Source organism: Enhydra lutris, unplaced genomic scaffold (genome assembly GCF_002288905.1).
Source record: "Enhydra lutris kenyoni isolate GAN:26980312 unplaced genomic scaffold, ASM228890v2 scaffoldscaffold38, whole genome shotgun sequence".
In the NCBI taxonomy this organism is placed as follows: domain Eukaryota; kingdom Metazoa; phylum Chordata; class Mammalia; order Carnivora; family Mustelidae; genus Enhydra; species Enhydra lutris.
The window spans coordinates 9,134,185-9,141,189 of record NW_019154122.1 but is presented as its reverse complement, the minus strand read 5'-3'; the positions used below and the strand labels follow the sequence as shown (position 1 = coordinate 9,141,189).

The window sequence follows — 7,005 nt, the reverse complement described above, 5'->3', positions numbered from 1 at the left end:
TGACTGCGGTCCCACCAGGGTGTCTAATTTCTGTCCTGGACACAGCAGATTCCCAGTAGGAGGCGCCTTCTGTCCTCAGCTGGATTTTCTGACACCCGCCAGCCGCCTATTGGCTTTTCTCAGGATTTCAACTTCAAAGAACTGCAGCGGGGCGTGGCGGGGGGGGGGCGGTGGAGAAGGGGATCCCAGACTCGGCCTCTCTTGGAACTCAAAACAGTCTAAGATTGGGGGAGGCCGCGGGCTATTTTTCCCTCTAGGTTTAGAATTCAGGTTTTCTGTGGTCTGGCAGAGATGAGATTAGTTTGGGCGCCAGAGAGGCATGGTTCCAGGGCAAAACTCCGGGGTCGGGGGGGCACTGGTAGAGCCGCCGTCGATGAGAGGCACCCTCACCAGTTCGTCTTTATCCTCCAGAGCCAGGCCTCAGGCAGTAGTTCTGGGGCTCTAAGCAGAGGTGGGCCACCCCCCTGCAACTTGGCGGTCAGGACGACAGCTGGTGTTTCTTTGGGAAAGTTCTCCGGAAAGCTGGGAATGAAAGCACCCAGTAGGCAGGATTCTCTGGACAGGGCGTCCGCATCCCGAGGCGCGCGGGCCCCCGAAATGGGCTCCACCCGGGCGGTACGACCGGGAATCCACAGGGGGCGCTCAGGGGACCGGGGAGGGACCGAGGGGTGGGGGTGGGGCGCCCGGCTGAGGGCAGGAGCAGACTCGCTTAAAAAAAAAAAAAAAAAAAAAAAAAACCTGCTTCCTCCTTTCCTACCTCCACCCATCAGTCACCTCGCAAACCACCAGCCCTGGGCGGTGCAGGCGGGTCCCAGCGCCCCAAACGCGCCCAAGGGTGAGGGGGGAGGCGGTGGCCTCCCCAGGAAGTGGGGTGAGAGGCCGGCGCACCGCTCCGCCAGGTGAGCGCACCGCCAGGTAAAGGCGCGGCAGCTGTGTCCGCAGTGCTGTACCTGCACACTCGCGCCAGAGTTGAGGTATGGGGAGGGAGGGACGGTCTCCCAGCTCAACTTAACATTTAAGTAACCTGGACTCCTGGGCCGAGTCGCCGTCCCCTATTCCACCGCCACATCCAACTCCGCGGCCCGGAGGTGGGGATGTCTCGGCTCTGTTCCATTCCCCCATCCCTGCTTAGCCAACTCGGAGTGGCGGGGGTCGGGCGAGGGCTTGGCCCAGCATCCCCCCACCCGCTAATCCGACAAGAGAGAGCGGGTTCCTTCCGTCCGCAGCTCGGGTCCGCGCCCCAGTCCTGGGGGTGGCGCTGAGCTCGCCGAGGGAGGGTCGACTGGTGGGCGGCGCCTCTCCGGGCTGGAGGCCGCTCCTGGCCGGCGCCGCCCTCTGTCTCTCGCCATCCCTCCCTCCTGCACGCCGGCGCTCCGAGCCAGAGCTTCCTGCGTCCCCATCCCGGTCCCAGAGCGGGCGGTGAGCCTTCTCCGCCGCCGCCTCCTTCGACCGAGACCCCCACCCCGAACCTCCGGCCCTGGGATCACAGCGCCCCGAAGGAGGCAGCCCGGGGTGGGGGGGTGGGGTACCGGGTCGTGGAGTCCCCGGTCCCCGGCCGCCCGACCGTGACGGAGCTGGACCCGCAGCCGCCCGGGTGAGTCTGCGCCGCCGCGCCCTCCGCCCCGCGGCGTCCCGCGGAGTGACTGTTGGCAGGGCGGGGGAGGGAGTCGAGGGCTGTCGGGGTCTGTTTGTCCGCCCGTCTGGGAGCTTCCTGTCCCGGGTCCGCCGCCGGGAGGACTCTGAACCCGCACCCACTAGAGCCGCGCCCCGCCAGTGCGGGACACCCCGCCTCCACGGCAGCGCGCTGACCTCGGCGCGGGGAAGGCAGCCAGTCTCCGGGGCCCTCTGTTGGCGAGGTCAGGTGCCATTCGCCAGGCGGGTTTCGAACCCTTGGCCTCGAGCGAGAGGCACCTTCCACCCGTGCCTGGAGCAGAACTTCCCAGTAAGTCCCCGGAAACCACCCTGGCGCTGCCCAGTCGATCCCTCGTCCCCCAACCCTAACTCTTTTCTGGAAACCGAGGCTTTGGGGAATTTAGATTCGAGTGTATGTTTAACGTGCCAGAGGCAAAAAGAAAACAACAAACAAACAAAAAACGGTAAGAAATCGGGCGTGAGCAAAGTAGGGAGACACAGTTTCTTCCCTGTGAAATAGGCGTGATAACCGCCTGGGATGAGGTGGGGCGCTCGTGCCGAGCCCATCGCCAGAGCTTGAAATCCGTTTCAGATCTCCTGTCTGCGTCCCAATGGGAGGCGTGTGGCCTGGGAGTGCCAAATTGCAAGGGATGGTCACTTACAGAAAGTAAGTTTTCCTAACCAGGGCGTGGGGGAAACAGGAAACCTGGATGTCCGTACGGTTCCCCAGCCCTGCCTGGGCCCTCCCTGGCCGGTAGCAGCTTGTGTGGCCCGGGCCAGATCCCTGCTAGCAGTGCGGGTGGTTGGGGAGCCGGGAACTCCCGCACAGCTGGAGCGCAGCGGGCGGAGCCTGGGTGGGCGGGGCCGGAGCCCTAGGGGCTGGAGAGGGGTTTCCCTCTGGTGCTGGCTTTTGGCTTTTGATCGACGTGGTGGTGGTCTTCGAGTATGGCTTCTCTAGTGGAAGATCGCCTCTGGGACCTGTGAGCGGCTTTCACACTTTGGAGACTTGTCACACAAGGATCTTGTCCTAAGTTAATAGGAACGAATGGAATTGGGAAGGAGCCCCTTTCCCTCCACATGCTTCCCTCCGCAGCTTGCCAGAGGTACTGCCCAGACTGGGACAAAAGGCAAAAGAGAGGGAGGGGAGGAGGCTGGTGGCGCATCTGTTCTCGGGGTGGTTGGATGATTAGGGCCTCCTGGGCATCAAGCAGAGCCAGGCCTGCCCCAGGGATACAGGGCCTTAGGACCTCAAGAGCTCCCAGCCTCTTGCATGGTCTAGGACAAGTGTTGCTCAGAGGTGGTGATACAGTCAGGCCCCAGCACTGGCTGGCTTCGTGACCCGCCTCACTGAGCCTCCAGTTTCTTCCTCTGTAGGATGGGAGTGATAATCTCGGTGGGACTTTCATGCCTAGCAGGAAGCTCTGTTACAGGGCTTCGGGGAGAACAGGAGAGAGAAGATAACTCAGGCTGAGGTGTGCCAGGAGATCCCGCCAGGAAAAGGATATTGGAATATGCAGCAGTGTATTGGAGCCCCTCGTGGAGGGGGAGGAAGGGTGTCTGGGCTGATGGAACAGCACAAGCAAAGGCACGGAGGTACAAAGGTACACAACCCGGAGTGTGGTGGGCCTGGCAGGGAGTGTGCTCAGGCAGTGGCAGATGGGTTTGTGGGAAGGTGGGGAAAGTAAAGGAAATGGAGGGTCTGGAATGGGGGCTGGTCACGTGGGACTTTATCATGTGGATGTCTGGGAGCCATTCAACAGATGTTGACTGAGTGCCTTCCAAGGGCCTGGCACTGTTCTAGGTGCTCAGGATGGATCATTGAACAAGAAAGACAAAGACACAGATTCCATTCAAGTTCTTTAAGGAGGGGAGTCATTTGATCCTGTTGGTATGTGAGGAAGATAATTCTGTCTATGTGGACGTCAGATGAGACTTCGGGGAAGGCTGCTGGGAGAGAGGAGGCTGGTCGGCGGGCCGGTGGCAGTGGGAATGAAATGGCGGGGGGAGGCTGGAGTGGAGCCCCGTGCAGGAGGCAGAGATTACCATGTGGTCTTCACACGTGACCATTGCTCAAGGGTGAGGTTTGTGGATTTGGTGTGAGGCCCAAACTGCCAGCCTGTCTTCCGACAGAGAGCGCGGGCAAATGCCTGGGAACTTGGCTGGGCCCAAGCCCCTCCAGCTCTGGCTTTCCTGCTCCCTGACTCCAGAAGGCACAAAACCTAGGAGTTTCTGTGTGAGGAATGGCAAAGCTGGACACAGAGCCAGCAGCCCATCTCCTGGGCAACCTGCCTCCTTTAGGGCTCCTGTTTTCCTGGGTCACCATTCTGGTAAATGTTCTCTCCCTCCGTGGGGTTGGCAGTAAACCCCTCAGGACCCTAGGGCTGGAAGAGGGTCTTTGGCTCTGGGCTTCTCTTTTCCCCGTTCCAAATTAAGGTGGAATTCAAGGGACTGAGCAGAGTCCGAAGTGCTGGGAAAGTTCCAGAAGCTCAGAAGTCTTCTGTTGGGGATGTGGCAAGGGGTCTGCTTCTGGCTCCTGGCTTTTGCTTTCACTTTGTTTGGAAGCTTGGATGGGCCTTTCTTGCAACTGATAGCTCTCTAAGACTATTCTCTGTGTTGGAAGTCTCCCTTTGCTTGGAAGGAGACCCCCCTCTGTCTTTCGCCAGCCACAGGAGGACCCCAGAATGTCTTGGGTGGAGGGGACCACTCTCATTTGACAAATAAAACTCAGATAGGGGAAGAGCACACAGCAAGTCAGCAGCAGAACTGGGACTGGCCCCCCGTCCCCGACTGCTCTGTGTTCTCCCAGGAGACCTGGCCACATTCAGGTCAGGGACTCGTTTTAGAACCCAGTTTAGTACAGGTTTGGTGGTTTCTCAGGATCTCTGCCCTGCTGGCCGCTTCATAGAGTCTTGTTTCTCCCCAGCCTGGACAGGTGGCCCAGCTTAGCCTGGCAACATTGTTCTTCTCCCCTTGGATTGAGCCCTTGGTACACCGGCTGCCTCTCCGGGGAGCTCTGGCTCCCCAAAGAAACAGGTTTTCCCTGCTTCACGCCAGACTGCCCAAGGCACTCGCCAGAGGCAGCCCCCTGAGAGTCTCTGCGGAGCTCTCCCCCACTAGCTGTGGCTCAAGACTGATTCTAGACTCCTCCCTCCCCTCCGCCCCAACCCTTACCTCCCGAGGCTGGTTGGCCCTGCCTTCTATCCAGTGTTGTTTACTTGGGCTAAGCTGCCAACACTCTCTTATTCTCTCTTGCCCTAGATTAATCAGACCTAGCAGCCGTTAAAACTTGAACGCTGGTCTTTTCAGCTCTTCGAGTTTCGGAACCAGAGGGAAACTTAGCCATCAAAATATCTAATCTGCTTATTTTACAAATGGGGAAACCGAGGCTCAGGGAAGGGAAAGCACTCGTCTGAGTTCAGAGCTAGGACTAGACCCCATTTTCTGATTTCAGGGGTGGTTCTTGAAAATAAACCAAAACAGGGTGCCTAGGTGGCTCAGTGGGTTAAGCCGCTGCCTTCGGCTCAGGTCATGATCCCAGGGTCCTGGGATCAAGTCCCGCATCGGGCTCTCTGCTCAGCGGGGAGCCTGCTTCCCTTCCTCTCTCTCTGCCTACTTGTGATCTCTGTCTGTCAAATAAATAAATAAAATCTTTAAAAAAAAAAAAAGAAAAAAGAAAATAAACCAAAACAATAAAACCAGAGGAGAGCCCCTCAGAACCCTCTTTCCACACACCCCCTGGCAAGTGCTGAAGGACCCGGAAGATGAGGGGTGCACGTCAAGGCGTATATATCCTGACATTTTCAGATCCTGTCTGATCAGACTGGTATGAATGCCAGGGAGAAAGCTAGTGATTAACCAACCTTGTCTGCTGTTCTTCTAAGCATACTTGACAATGCACCTGGGAATGGGTGGGTGTTTAATGTTTTCACCCCCGATTACAAAGGCAGTACCTGCTCGATGTAGAAAACCTGGGAGGAACCCATCACAATATGCTAGCCACCACTGCTGATAGTTAGGTGTTTAAGGCAGATTTTTTGTTTGCTTGCTTGCTCTGCTGCTGTTTAATATCTGGTTCATCGTCATAACGTGTATTTTCCCTTGTGTGACAGCGCACTGGTTCTAACCTGTCAATCTCATGCGCTTGTGCCCTCTGATGGCTGGAAGGTTCTCAGGAAGCCAGCTTTCTGTGGCTATGTCAGAACACTCCAGCAACCAAAAATCCTAGCACGCTATGCAGATTATGGACTGAGTGGGGCTTCAGGGGGCCATGTCTCTGCACCGCCATGGTGTTTGGGAAAGGGCTGTGTTTACTATCTGAAGCAAAGATCGATTCTCAGTGAGCCTCTTAGAAACGGAGGAGGTTAGCCGTCTCCGTGAGATGGGTGTGATTGAAAGAGTATAGGAGGGAAAGAGAAGTCTTCGTTTCCTCTGATTGTTTGCTGGTTGGTTTTTAACCCAGCCAAGTGCTCCCACTCCCCCTTACCACCCCTTGTCCTGAATCCCCCCAGGATTAGGCACTGGGATGGCAAGTATGGATCCCTAGGAAAATCAGTAATGTACTTGGCTTGCTCGTCTCCGAGTCTTGCCTCTTGGACTGTGAGTATTTCAGTGACAAGCCTGAGCAGAGAATTTGCTGGCTACTCAGGAAACCCAGGTTGGTAACTTCACCTTTGGGACAGGGTCTCCTGGCGTCATCTCTCACGTTCTAACAGTATCACAGCTTCATTAAGGCCATATAAGTTGTCAATACTCGAGGCGATCTCAGAGGATTCCTTAGGCCAATGTCTACAGACTGTGGGCAGCAACTTAGTGGGTTTTAAAATCAGTGAAGTAGTTTTCCACTGGCTTTTAAAAAGTGATGTAGAAGAAAGCAGACTAGAGACAAAATGCATCTCCTGTCGTGAGAAGCATCCTTTAGTAAAACTTTCATCTCAATTACCTCTATATCTCTCTATGCACTGAGTCACCAGATAAATATATTTCCATCTGCATGGTAAGAACCTTGGTCAGTCCTTGCCCCAGTTCATTGGGTTTCTTTTTAAAATAAGGTACAGGGTGCCTCGTTAGCGCAGTAGATAGCGCTACACACTCAAGCACCTCTAAGTGTAGACCTCTGACACCTCTCCAAATGACATGCCAAAGTCAGTATCAGACGCATAAAATGAGGTACGGTTCACATACAATATTATGTGAGTTTCAGGTAGACAGCATTGTGATTTGACATTTGTATCTGTTGCAAAATGATCAACACAGCAAGTCTAGTTACCACCTGTTGCCTGACAAAGTTAATACAACGTTATCAACTATATTCCCCATGCTATAAGTTACATCCACGTGACTTCTTTGTTTTATAACTGCAAGTTTGTACTTCCT

At 55.8% G+C, this 7,005-nt stretch overlaps 1 protein-coding gene across 2 annotated transcripts in view; it reads left to right on the top strand.

Moving 5' to 3' along the window:
* Positions 1–881: 881 nt before the first annotated feature.
* The window catches only part of LOC111154919 (transmembrane protein 51), a 55,857-nt gene continuing 49,733 nt past the window's right edge, over positions 882–7,005 (top strand). The window contains exon 1 of one of the 2 annotated variants that reach the window (XM_022514875.1): positions 882–899. The gene's annotated coding sequence lies outside the window, so the exon portion shown is untranslated. Of the gene's footprint in view, positions 900–1,163; positions 1,595–7,005 lie in introns of those variants that run through there. The other variant, XM_022514874.1, reaches the window with a different exon arrangement.